This window comes from Agelaius phoeniceus, chromosome 2, assembly GCF_051311805.1.
Source record: "Agelaius phoeniceus isolate bAgePho1 chromosome 2, bAgePho1.hap1, whole genome shotgun sequence".
Classification (NCBI taxonomy): domain Eukaryota; kingdom Metazoa; phylum Chordata; class Aves; order Passeriformes; family Icteridae; genus Agelaius; species Agelaius phoeniceus.
In genome coordinates this window covers 87,282,958-87,297,004 of record NC_135266.1, presented here as the reverse complement: position 1 = coordinate 87,297,004, position 14,047 = coordinate 87,282,958, and the positions used below count along the sequence as shown (strand labels likewise).

General features: G+C 45.0%; 1 protein-coding gene across 7 annotated transcripts in view; it reads right to left on the bottom strand.

The window, feature by feature from the left end:
* PAK1 (p21 (RAC1) activated kinase 1) overlaps positions 1 to 14,047 on the bottom strand; it is a 98,929-nt gene that overhangs the window by 71,185 nt on the left and 13,697 nt on the right. For 2 of the 7 annotated variants that reach the window (XM_077174099.1, XM_077174104.1), the window contains exon 1: positions 1,140 to 1,681. The exons of 1 other annotated variant lie outside the window; for it this stretch is intronic. The gene's annotated coding sequence lies outside the window, so the exon portion shown is untranslated. Of the gene's footprint in view, positions 1 to 835; positions 983 to 1,139; positions 1,683 to 14,047 lie in introns of those variants that run through there. 4 more of the 7 variants (XM_077174105.1, XM_077174106.1, XM_077174103.1 and 1 more) reach the window with 3 other exon arrangements.

Here is a 14,047-nt window from a genome sequence, read left to right as displayed (position 1 = left end):
AAACCAGGGGATTGCAGGCATGGGAGAGCTGTGGATTGGGGCATTTCCATGCACAGCAGAAGACAGGAGCGCTACTGCCTCTGAAGTCTCGTCCTGCTGGTGCTGCCTCCTCCATCGAGCTCCCAGGTGCATTCAAGCGCACCCAGAGGTGCCACCCAATCTCCGATGTCCCTTCACTGCTCCCCACTCCCCAGGCAGAAGCCCCTGCTTTGAAGGAGGCTGGATTAGAGACCACCTGACACTCCCTCCAGTCAGAATTATGCCGCGATCCCGAAGTTCAGCTTTGCTTTTAAGTACTTTACTAGCAAAAAAGCCACGGTTTCGTACACACCCGCGGGCGGAGGGGTTGTAAGACAAGCTCCCACCTCTCCACCCCTCCTTCACCAGCCACACAAAGCCCGAGGCTTCATCACCCCATCGCCCAGCATGGGTCCAGCTCCTCAATTCTTTGTGTTTGCCCAAAGCGCCCGCCCCTCCGGCCGAAGCCAGGACGGGGTGCTTGGCAAAAACTGCGGGCTGAGCCCCGATTCCACCCCAACCTCTGCGCCGGGACCCCAAACATGTGGCCCCGAAGGGCTCCCCGCTCGCAAAGCCCGGGGACTGAGAACAACTCCCTTTGTTAAATGAATGAGCCAGGGAGGCAGGAGCGGGGAGGCAGGAGGGGGAAATCAGGAAGGGGAAGGCAGGGTCAGTACCCTCTTCTAAAAGAAAATTTCAAAAGGAGGGAGGAAGAGAAAGGCTGAAGAAGAACGCACCCGTCCGCTCAACCCCTGCGCAAACTTCCCGGTTACAAAACAAGCGAGAAAATCCCCTTCCCCGGCGCGGCGGCACTCACCTTCCGCCCGCCGCAAGGTGCTGCCCGGCTCTCCCGCGGCTCCCCGCCCGCCCCGCTGCCCACACCGCCCCTATTGTCGGCCCGGCACCGCCCCCCGCACCCTGCCCGCCTTGCCGCGGCCATTGGCTCCGGGGGGCCCGCCCCGCAGCCCCCCTGCCGCCAAGGTGGGCAGCCGGGCCCGCCGGGGCGGGGAGCGGAGCGGGGGTCGGGGGCAGGTCCTTCCCGCCCCGCTCGGCGGCGGCCGGGGCGCGGCATCGCACCGAGTGGCCCGCGGGGGAAAGTTTTCTTGGGAGGGGGCTGGTACCTTCGCGGCGCCGAGAGCGGGACTCCGGAGCGTGGTGCGCCGGCTCGGGGAGCCGCGGGCTGTGCTCGGGCTGTGCTCCGGCCGTGCTGCGGCCGTGCTGCGGCTGCAGGCGGTCCCGGGGCCCGCAGCTCCGCCGGGCAGAGGGCGGGAGCGGCGCTGGCCTGCCTGGGACGTGGGAGTCTGGCGATCACGCCATCAGCGGGGCTGCCGCGCGGGGAGTGGATGGCCGGCAACTGCACCCTTGGCGAGCGGCGCTGCGATGACTCTTATGTGTGCTGCGATGACTCTATGTGTGCTGCGATGACTCTGTGTGTGCTGCTCGTATCGCGCTGCGCTATCGCGGAGCCGGCTCCATTGTGCTGAGGTCTGTGTGCGTGCAGATCCAAAAAAGGCAAGAATAAAATGGGCTCTGCCCTGCTGCTGTGTTGCACAAGCCGAGGCGTCTATACCTTATATTGCCGGGATCCGGGTGTTCCCTCTCCCCGTGATCCGCAGCTCGCTGGAAACTTGTCACCCTAGTTAACAGGAGTTTTCGGCTCAGCGCTTGGGCTGTGCCTGGAGAGAAAAAGAGGAGGGGTTTGTCTGCCCGTACAGCGCAGGGCTCTCCAGAAGAGAGCACGGGCATGCTGAGGTGTTCTTGGGCCGTGCTCCCTAGAGGTGCGAAGGGGAAATGTTGAAGTGAAGCGGATAGTTACAGGCAAAAGGGAGGCAAGCTTTGTACCGAGACAGCATGCCCTACACACGACAGATTAAGACAGCGCTGCCACAGTCTCGCCCTTCCCCCTTGTACCAACATTTATCAGTTCCCGTGATAAGTTTGTTCGGGAGCTAAACCAGCAGAAAATTAACATCGCAAAAGTAAACAAATGGAGGAAGCGAGAATTCGAGTCTGGGACTGATAGGGAGAGTGGGAATGCCACAGAACTGATTTCAGCAGCTGAACCTGCTGTGGAATCGCACACTCGGAAGCACTTCCCTCTGTCGGATACATTTAACATGGGATTCAAATCCACGCGCACGGGCAGATTGCATGAGCTCCCTCAAGCATCCTCTGCCCGTAGTCTGGTTTCAGCACGAAGGTTTTTGTGTAGTTCAAGGTAATATGTATCAGTCCCATCACTTCAAAGGCAGGATCAGACCGTGTCAAGAATCCCAGAGACACATGGGAATTTACAGGATTGCTGCTGGGGGGAGGGAACAAACTGAGGCAAAAGCCACGCAGCTCAGCCTAAATGCTGGATCCATAAAGGGGGCTCCATCAAAGCTGGAGTTAAAACCCAAGAGTTACCCTTTGGCCCTGAACTGAGAGCTGAAGAGTGGCTTCCTTTTGTACCATGCTTGAAATCCCAAAACCTTTTCAGAAGCATGGATGCATGCTGACAATTTTAAAAAATAAATTTTGAAGCCAGACAAGAGAACAGCCCAAAATACTCCATAAACATACTTGTTTGACAAGATGCTTTACCACATACATTCATTCAACCACACGGAGAATGGATAAGTCAGGAAACTACAGTGGTTGACCTAAGGCCTGGTCCATGTACACCAGGTGTACTGCACTCTACTGAGCCCTGGAGAGGTCCATCTGGAGTGCTGTGACCAGTGCCAGGCTCCTCGGTCCAAGAGAAGCATGGAGCTCCTGGAGTGGGCTGTGTAACTGTAGTGTTTGCCCAAAGCACCTGCCCAAAGAGCTACAAATACGATGAGGGGACAGGAGCATCTCTCTTATGAGGAAAGGCTGAGGAAGCTGGGCGTGTTCTGCCTTGAGAAGAGACAACTGAGACAATGGAGGGACAATCAATACACAGGTTAACTCAGTTCAGAAATTATTTTTATTAAACCTTTGTATATTTGCTGCCAACAAATCTCACCAAAATCTTAAGAATCCTTATGTTTTGCTATTTTCCTACTCTGTAGTAATGTGGAATCCTAAGAGGATATCCAGGGATTACAATACTTAGAGATTTCTGAATTTACCCAAGTTCAAGACTCATTTGTCTGAAACTATTGCTGAATATTTCAGAGGGAGTTCCTAAACGAAAGGAGGAAGACGTCCATGAACAGCATAAGAAGAGGATAGAAAGCTACCACTGCAAACCAGAATTTGGTACTTCAGAAAGGAATGAGTGAAATGTAAATCTTTTTATTTGCATTTCTAAGCACTCACAGCTAAGTGTTCAGGGGTTTTCAGGCAAAGGATCCATCTTACCTTGCACTCAGGTTCAAGTCAGATGACCCTTTTCCAATATGGAGGAAAAAGGGGATCTCTTACACCTCAAAAGGGTTTCCTGTGTTCTGTGGGAAGAAGCCTAGCACCAGACCCCAGCCTTAAAGACCAACTCAGTTGAAGAATTGATTTCACAGTGATCACATAAGAGCTGCATTTTCCTCCCCTTCAGACACACAGCAGAACAAGCAGTGCTCTACCGTGGGGCCCAGCCTGATGATTTCTTCTTTGTCAGCAGCACCAGTATCAATAGTTCTTACTCTGCTGTGCATCTCTGTTCCTGAGCTACTCCCTGCACTGTGCCAACACAGCTATTTGTGCAGCTGTGTAATGGAAGGGATCAAGGAACTGGTCCACCTAGGAGTTTTCCCAGGTGTTTTTACCCAGATCAAATCCCCAAATACCTTGGCTGACACGATGCAGGAGGAACACAAGAGCATGTGAAATCACAGGAGCTGAAGCTTAGCTGAGGGACAGTAACATGTTAGGATGTGCCCACTTAGTCACCTGCAATAACCTGTCCACTCATTTAATCTGCTCAAGCAAATGGAGACAAATTGGACTCAGCCTACATGGAAGAAAACAGAGTTCATGAATGACTTGAAAACTAATTACAGATCTCTAGATTTTAGTAGCAGGGAAAGGAAAAAGACAAAAAGAAAAATTGAGTCCTATAGTTATACAACACAAAATTACTGAGTTCCTCAGCTAAATATCATATTGTGAAGATGAAGAAACATCAAGCACCAGCAAGCAAAACTGAAGGTGATGGTGGGGCAGCACAGTACTGCCTGGAGGTTTCTCACCCAGTAAATCAGAAGTCAATCCAGCAAAGTAATGTTATAGTGGTGTGACGTGAAGAAGAAGAGAGACTATGATTCATCACTGCCCTACATATCATGTAAGTTTCTACAGCTCTGCAAAATGTATGTAAAACACTTTCAAATCACAACTATTTCCTTTTCATTTTGTCCAGATTATGCAGTACACTAAAGCAGTGAGGAATGTGTTTCTGGACACAAATTTATGATGCACAAATGTTTTTGCTAAACAAACACACAAAAGCACGACAGCAACAATCTTTCATTTCCTCAGTAAATTTTAGGGAGTTTTCGTGCCAGAAAAGCAAAGTAAAAAATAGAAAAGGGCCAGAACACCTGACTAGCACAGAGTAGCATCTGGTTCCTATCTTAAATATCCTGATGTTAGATGGTATGTAATACCCATCACAACAGAAGTTAAAATCATTTCCAAAATGTATACAAATAGCACATTACCTCTGATGCATATTTAACATGGACGTGCACCTCCTACCATCCTGTAGAAAGGTTTGCTATGATTTCTCTGCCCTAGAATGATTTCAGATACAGGAGTAAGAAGCAGGGTCATCATCTTAGCAAAGCTGGCTCTGGGTTACACTTCTTGATCTTAGCACTGAAGTCGAAAATCCAGCTTATGCAAAAACATTTCTCAGTATTTGACTCTATGCAGTTGTTTCGCTCTGGATAAATGGTTAAGGCATCATACTCTACATGTTCCCACTTGCCACTTAGTTCTCCATTTCTGTACTGAGAGGCTCGCAGTAAAGGGTCAGGATCTGTCTGGTACAGTTATAACAGTTATTACAACTTGGTGGGGGGTTTTTTTGTTTGTTTGTTTTTGTCTGGGTTTGTTTTGGTTTGGTTTTTTTGGATGCTTAAAGCCTGAATAATTCTGCTTCTTCTTATGGGTTACTTACTTGTTGGTTAAGTTACCCTATAGTTGGTTGAAAACTCAGAGGAACTTTCATGCCATTCCAATTTTAAATAATCTCTTACCGCTTCATTGAAGTCCTGGAATCTTGCAAAACCTCTGGTGATGAATACACTTTTACATTCCAGATCTCCTTTAGCCAGGAAATTGCACAGAGACAGCTAAGAGCACTCAGTGCTTTGGTGAGCAGTCAGCAAGTCGGGGAATACTAGGGAAGCCACAAATGACTGTTTGATTCTGGAAGCCTTGTGTATCTCTGGAAGTCATAAAATACAGATGGGCAATGGCTTAACAGTGAGGTCAGTCTTTGATTCATTAGCTAACAGCTGAATTTAAGCACATATATCTGAGTTTTGAGGCATGCTGCTAATTCAAGCTTAAAAGCAAGGGGGGAGTTTTACCCTGTGCTGTGAGTTTCTTTGGAGCTGTACAGGATCATAGCTTTGGCTTAGGTTTTGTATGTTCTCTCAATAATCTTCATAGTTTGGATTTTGGAAAAATATCACTAGGCACTGGTAATCTCAGGTAAAAAACGTATTTAAATGCTGTGAGCTCTTCATTGTGGGTGAAAGTATAAACGTCAAACACACTGGGGCAGTCACTGGAGCTATAAGAATTCACACCACAGGCTGACCATTTATGTGTAAATCCCACATCTTGCAATAATCTGTGGAGATGAGTGCCGTAACAGAAGAGCCTGTTTCCAGATATTAAAAACAGTACTGATGTGCTCCAAAACCAGGAATTTGGTTCAGAATTTTGTCTTTCAATCTCCCAACTGCAGTCATAGCTACGGTTCCCTACATCAAACTTCCCTCTGCCTGCAGTCTAAAAAAGACCTATCCCTGCCTTTCCCTATTCTTCTCCAGCTGTATTAAGAAACATCTACTTATTCCTACTTCCTCTCCTTTCCCCTTCCTTCCACCTCTCAGCCTTATTTAATCATTCACCTCACTTTGAAAGTCCTTTTCCTCCCTGATCCCACCAGCCAACCTAAGGCTGAATGTGAAAACAGTCTAGACACTCTTTTAGGGATCCATGTCCCATCTTGACTGGAAATTATCCCAGAATGGCTAGGGTGGGAAGGGACCTTAAAGACCATTTTCTCCCAACTCTCCTGCGATGGATAGGGATACCTTCCACTAGACCAGGTCGCTCGAGCCCCATCCAACCTGGCCTCAAACACTTCCAAGGGATGGGGCATCCACTGCTTCTCTGGGCATCCCATTCCAGTGCTTCACCACTTTTGTAGTGAAGAATCATGGCAGCAGCTCTGCTCTACAAAACACAGGCAGCAGCAGACAAAGAACGAGGCTCCCAGGGAGAGCAAGAGGGGCACTGCTGAGAGGGAGGGGAGGGAAGGGGGAGGTCGTAAACACTGCTCATTCACTTGGGCCTTTGGAGCATGAAGGAATTGCTGCCAATGAAGGAAGTGTGGAAAGTAGCATAGTAATGGCAGACAGGCAAACATCTAAAGCACATGAGAGCCTGGCTCCCAAGTGACAGAATACCTGCAGAAATCACAGAACAATCTATGGCTGCTGGCTCTCCTTCAGCCAGCAGTACAAGGTCCTGGCCTGTGATACTGTGTGGCACAGCCCTCTTAGAACTGTCTGGTTGACTGTCCTGGCCTCAGGTGTGAACTGGTTCTCTGCACTGTCCCAGAACCATGACTCTAATTTTCTCTCCTTAATATAAAGAAATCAGAAAAAGATAACTCAATACTGCCCAAAATGTAAACTTGCTACCTAGAACAGATTTCCCAGCAGACAAGTCTATGACAGGTTTTCCTTTCAGGATTCAGCTTACAGAATTGCAATGGTTTTATAACAAACACTCAGAATCACTTTTCCATTCATTTTATTGTGGTTTATGATGAGAAAAATTCTCCTCTGTGAGAATGTGGAAGAACACAGTAGAAATAGATTTACCCATTTCTTGTGCTCAACTACTCCTGCTGAACCAGTAAGAAAACAAGAATACACTACTGAAACTTAAACCAATCCAAATTATTCTGAAATATGCTATTTTTTTTTCCTTTTACCTATAAGTGGGGAGAAATAAAAAAGAAAGCATAACATCAAGGGGACAGAATTCCGGAAGTGTGGAAAAAGAAGAGTGCGCTAAATTTACCTTTCATTAGGGACTCCTCAAGTTTATTGGGCTACCATACAAGGAAAGTAACAATAAAGATAATTTTAAAATCAATTTGGTTTTCCTCTCTTTATTGACTTTTTAAAGAATGCCTCTTGAGAGTTTTCACTTTCAGTGTCAGGGCTTAAAAGCATAGCTAGGTAATGCAAAAGACAGTCTGAATGAGACATCAGACAGAGACTACTAATCCACGGTTATTTATTACTCAAAACCTAACAAAAGCAGCTCATTTTTCTGTGCAGAAAGTCATAGTTGCATGGGAGAACACTGTAAATAGAGGAGGGTGAGGCTGAGAGAGATTGTAACAGTGTAATGGCACCACAAAAGTAGATTCTTTTGCGGGTTTTGCTGAGCTTATTCAAATTGAATGACTCTGAAGAGCTGATTCTGTTTTAACTGGAGCCAGTGAAAGATTTGACACACATTTCAGAGTACAAAACCAGCCCTTCAGTCATAGCACCTCTGCCAGATTTTGTTTCACACCCTGCCAAAATGTCATAGCTTGAATCACTTCAGTAGCTTGAGCCATTTAAAACTGGACTGAATAAAACCCTGGAGAATAAACTGCAGAGAGGAATCTTCCCCTGTTCTTTCCCTTATCTCTGCTCTTCTGCCTCACTGGGTTACATGAATAGCAACCAAAAACTGCAGAGCCCTGACAGACATGGTGTCTCTGGGCATTTTGGATGTTTCACAAGCAAGCTTTGAAAATGTGAAACCTCTGTCCTTCACTTCTACCTATTTGCATTGTGTCCAAGAGGACCCAAGTGGATCACAACAGAAAGATTATAGAGAAGCTCACTTCAAATATTTTGGAAAAACTGCATTGAATTTGAGATTTCATGGCAGCTTCAAACATCAGTGCAGTAAAATTTTATTAAAGTGCAAAGTAAAGATCTTCAGCAACATAATCTGAACTGACCTGGAGCAGACAAAATATCATAGAAACAGCAAGATAATTCAAGTTATTAACTCATCAAAAAACTGGAGAGATGGAACACACATTTTGCAGTGACTTTGATAACTAAGCCAATAGAGGGAGCTATACAAGCTCGGGGCAATTTGGCTGAGGACAGTGATACTGATAATTTAATTACACTGGTTGGTCACACTATAACCAGAGTTACACTAGAGATATAGATCACAACAAGCCTGCCAAGAGAGCTGGCCCTGCAGAATTCCTTTGATATGATGTACATCTCAGTGCTGTCCAAATTGCTGATGAGTCGTGGATTGTTCTGCAGGACACAGGAAAGCTTAATAAATTATTTTATTGCATAATCCTTTCCTATTGATTCCTTGTAGATACCTGCAGGAACTGCTAAATAACAACATACAACCCCCTGAGCTTTTTCAGTGGCTGCCTCAGCGTATCACATAGGTCTTGCAAAATTGCCAGGATAAAACTGAGGTTTCAGGAACATACCAACCTCTAACTTTACATTCCTGTCAAGTTGCCTCTGCAATCAGAGGGATGTCAAGTTGCACTGGCTGTAATTGGCCATAAGATCTCTGATGAGGTTTCTATCCTGAATCTCACGATCTTGTTTCAGTTTGTTAATTAAGAGGTTTTGGGATGGCTATTTTGCCTTTCTTTTTACCACATTTTCCGGGATATGCAGAGATTCTCATCAAATTATTACATACTTAGCAAGTAATTAACTTCATCAGCATAAATTAATCACCAAACCATCCTAGGAGCTGTATTGCAGATGGGGAAAATTAGGTAAGAGCTCAATCCGGAGCCTCAGGCTCTGCAGCAAAACTGCTGCAATAATGCTTTTTGAATTCAAGAGTTCCTACTTCCCATTTCTGCTCTCAGACAAAATCAATCCTTTAAGCTGCCTCTGAAAGCTTCCAATTGCAGCAAATATAAACCTTGTAGAAGGCATGTGGGCCTGCAGTCATACAGAGAACTAATCTTCAGCAGGCAGGTGAACTATAGGGAAGAAACATTTGATATTGCCATTTGCAATTGGCAGCCTTTGTCCACAGGCTTTGCGTTGCAGAGAGCAGCCCTGCAGGAAACTGTGATCCTGAAACTGGCTCTCTGGTGACAGTGGCCTTTATCACACACAGAGATGAAGGTGCAAATGGCTGTCTAGAGAAAAAGGGTCTTGAGGTCCAAGGTAAATAATTTTCAAAAAACAGTGCAGAAAGTGAGTTAACTGCCGATGTATGCAGACTGTGTTTGAAACAGAAGGGCAAAGCTACTTGCTGAAGGGAAACCAGATTTGGGAACATTTAAACTTCAGGATGGTCAATGCTCTGTTGTGAAATCCTCTGTGTATTGAGGATTTCTTATTTTGCCTGTGTGGCTAGATTTCTGGGAAGACTACTTTCCATAAAACCATATTCTATAAAACCATATCCATAAGAAGCCAATGCTGAAGTAATTATTTTCCCCCTTTAGTTTACAAGTGGTTACAAAACAATGAAGCTCTCAGTTCTTTACGCTTCGCAGGGGAGAATGTACAAAGAGCTGCTTAATCTCTTTCAGTTCAGCTCTTTAATTCTCATGGGTATCCAGTTGCAAGGTGTCTGTCTCAGTCTCTGAGTTCTCAGCTGTACATCAAACTGTTGGCTCTAGTTTTAACACGCTGTTTCAGAGCCGACCAGGTTTCAGCATGAACATGTGAGGGCTGCTGTGCCTAAACCCGTTTGACGTTGGCAGAGGAGCGGCATCACAAATCCAGCAGTGCTTGCTCTGGTGATGAAATGCCAAGTAAGCACTTTCACAGTGCCAGGCTAATCTTAACACTGACGTTTGCCATCCAGAAGGAGGCAAGCTGTACAACTAAAGGAGGCACGTCACCAAGGAAGATTTGAATGCTTCCTGATTGGTTTCCCAAATATTTATGTCATTTTCTTCTAACTGAGGCTAGCTTGCAATTCAAGTATTAGATGGTTTTCTCAAGTGCAAACTGCAATTAAGGAATCAGAAGGCAAGATGCAAACCATACTACAGGATCAGCTAAGAAAGAATGGTGAAACCAGACAAATTAATTTTCAATTTATTTCCTCTCATTATTGCTAGACAGTCTCAAATGCAAAGTGAAAAAAAACCATAAACATATTTATAGCTAATGTAATAAATTAACACCTGTATGCTATATTAATGCATGAAATTTGCTAAATTAAGTGCTAAACTAAAATGCTATATTTGGCTCAGTCACTTAGCAACAGCTGCATCAGTTTAAGACATTTCCATTCTGCAGCTGTTAGCTGGTACCTCAGGCTGGAGCTCCCATAGAATCACAGAATGGTTTGACTTGGAAGTGACCTTAAAGCTTATCTTGTTCCAGCCCCCTACCATGGGCAGGGACACCTACTAGACCCAACTGGTCAAAGCCCCATCCAACCTGGCTTTGAACACTTCCAGTGATGGGGCAGCCACAGCTTCCTGGGCAATGTGTGATGGGTGCCTCACCTCCCTCACAGGGAAGAATTTCTCCCTGGTATCTAATCTAAATATACCCTCTTTCAGTCTAAAGCCATTTTCTCTTGTCCTCTGACTTCATGTCCTTGTCAAAAGTCCCTCTCCAGCTCTCTTGTAGCCCCTTTAGGCACTGGAAGATGCCCCTCCAGGAGACTGGAAGGTCTTCCCAGAGCCTTCTCTCCTCCAGGCTGAACAACCCCAACTCTCTTAGCCTGTCTCCAGAGCAGAGGTGCTCCAACCTCCTGATAATTTTTGCAGCGCTAGTCAGATCCATGTCCCCTCCATGCTGAAGACCCCAGAGCTGGATTCAATACTCCAGGTGGGGTTTCACTAGAGCAGAGGGGCAGAATCCCCTCCCTCGCCCTGCTGCCTTTACTGCTTTGGATACAGCCTAGGACACAGTTGGGCTGTGAGTATTGTCAGCTCATGTCCAGCCTCTCATCCACCAGCACTCCCAAGTCTTTTTCTCAGAGCTGCAATCAATCCATTCATTCTCCAGTCTGTATTGATACCAGGAGCTGCCCAATTCACATGAAGAATCTTGCACTTGGCCTTTTTTAACCTCAAGAAGTTCCCACAGACCCACTTCTTGAGCTTGTCCACATCCCTCTGGATGCCATCCCATCCTCCAGGTGCATCAGCTGCACCACACATCTTTGTGTCATCTGCAGACTTGCTGAGGGTGCCCTCATCCCTCCACCAAAGTCAGCAGAAGGAAATATGTGCCTACATTTTGCCTGCTTCTCTCCAAAATCAAGTGTCTTAATTCAGATGCATCTTTATCAACTATCTACTGGTTTGGTTTTGTCATCAGGCAGAAGCCTCAGCACCTGCTCATTCTAACAGCTGTGAGGTGAAGCAGTACCCCACACCAGAGGGGCAGAACAAGCAGACACATCTTAAACTGCCACAGCAATAATCACCAGAGTGTACCCAGCAGTGCCTGAAGCGAAGATTAAAGCAGAATTGCGAAAAAGCATAAAAGTGCCCAAGGAAATAATCACAAGAAAAATTGCTACAGGAATTTTGTCATAGTGCAACAAACTATTTAGAAATTACTCTGACAAAAAGAAGGAGCATAAAGGTTAGAAGACACCCCAGGGAAAAGGGACATCTAGTCTTGGTCCAAGCTATCTTGACTACTTTACTGCAATGCTGTGGTTATTTATTTACTTGTTTCCTGATGGGACTGTGAGTGCTGTGATGTCTGTTCAGGTCAGTGCTGTCCCCTGTGAGGCAGGTGTGCCTGGGGCACAGCTTCCAGATCACAACCCTCAGTGGATGCAGATAAAGGAATGCCTTGAGCATCATGGGTAGAATTAAGAGCAACACAGAAGCTGAACTGCTCGCCAAAAAAAATTCAGAGAGCAAGAAACTTTGCCATCCAGAAAGAAATCTCTTGGGCTGATGATTTTGAAGGACAATGCTTTTGAACCTATACACCTAAATTCCAATAAAATAATGCTTCAAAATTAATATTTTGATCCTTAGATATTCCTGCCAGAGAATGCCACCGAATAAACAAATTCAATAAATCACATTCACAGAAAGATCATATCTGTGGCACGGTGCTTACATTTTCTTGTTCAAATGGATCAAAGAAGTTTCTCTCTAGGACCTGCAGCATCTCCAGCTGCACTGAATGCCCTTGGGCAGGGCATAGTGGTGTATCTGGAGCAATGGGGTACCAGGTATCACCATATATAATTTGTTATTCATCAGGCTGGAACTCCCTCAAGCACAGGGATGCTTTCTCCCATGCTTTCCTTTGGCAAGAAGAACTACACAACATACACAAGAACAGCACTGCAGCCTCCATAATAAAATTTAAGATAAGGATGGTGCCATCATGCTCAGCCACAAAGAAGCAATCCGTATGCTGGCAATGCTGTTTGTTTTATTAATCATCCTAATTTTTCATTGTGTTGTCATGTTTCTTCATGAACAGAAAAAGACAGCAAACAGCTAGCCTGTTTCTTCTGCTCTTAGCCTGGGTATAATCTGTACAGTCACAGGGATGCCACAATCTTTGGCTGATGCATTTCAGTTTTAAAAACAAAACAGATGAAACATTCACCCAGCCTAGGCTGTACAGTCATTAAAATCCTATTAAATGTCCATATGTGAAAATCATACTTGGATCATGTCTTATACAGACCAAGATCAAGGCCTCCATCTGATGTTTTTTATCAGCACCCACAATGGCAAGGCCATGGCTTGTAGGCACCACCATAACAATATTTATGAGTAATCATTTCCAACCTAAATGATCCAGTAATAATTTGCCAAGCCTGAACTCACAGCTCCAGCATGACACACACACACATCCAAACCACCCACTGGTACTGCAAAGAGCAGGAATTACTGTGCTTATTTATTTATTTCCACTGGGAGCAGCACATCCTCTTGTAGAAATGGAGGAAAACCATCCAACATTGCAGATACATGACTAATCTCTGTAACAAAGAGGCACTGAAAATACACCCAGGAAAACAACCTAATAAGCTGAGTGGGCCAAATCCTCCTCTGCTCAGTATCCTTGATAGTCATTTATGTCATGCCAGGGAGTAGGATAACAAGAGTTCATCGCCTCTGTTTTGTCCTGCACCATGTATATATACAAATTAAAGCTATTAAAAAAATTCTTTTCAGCTTATATGCTACTATATTCAAACCACTAGTAAGTCCACTTCAGCTTTTGTTAGTCTAGGTAGTAATTGCATGTGGTTCCTTCCTACTAAAGGAGCTAAATTTCCTTCAGCAGATGGTCTTCAGGCTTAAAAAGTAAATCTAGAACTGAAGATTTGTGTTGAAACGTGAAAAAGAAGTAAGCAGGTTGCTATTATTAAACAAATTCCAATCAGAGATGGCCAGTGCCTATATCTTTTCCTGGTTTTCTTTCCCAAACCATGGAGGGTAATGTGATGGCTGAGAAGATCACAAAAACAGCAGGTTACAAGGCTTACTTCATAAGGGAAAATAAACTGAAATGCATTACCTTAAGTGCTTTTAAAAAATAAATCAGCTCAGCAAGCAACCCAAGTCCTCAAAACCTATATGGGAAGTTCTCTATTTCCAAAGTGTTCCCCTTCTTCAACCTTCTAGGTCTGTTTTGGTTTGTTTTTTTAACAGCACAATTATTTGAAGGTATCCAGCGTGAGCAGAAATGCAGCTGAAATCATTGCTTTGCAAGTTCTGAGGAAGGAGAGATTTCCCTTTCAAGACCACTCTGCAAACTATTTCCAAAACCAGTCAATTAAGTCTAGGTCTACTTTATAAAATAGTATAAAAAAAATGTTTTGTAGGTTTACAGACAGTAAACCACAGAGCAGAATT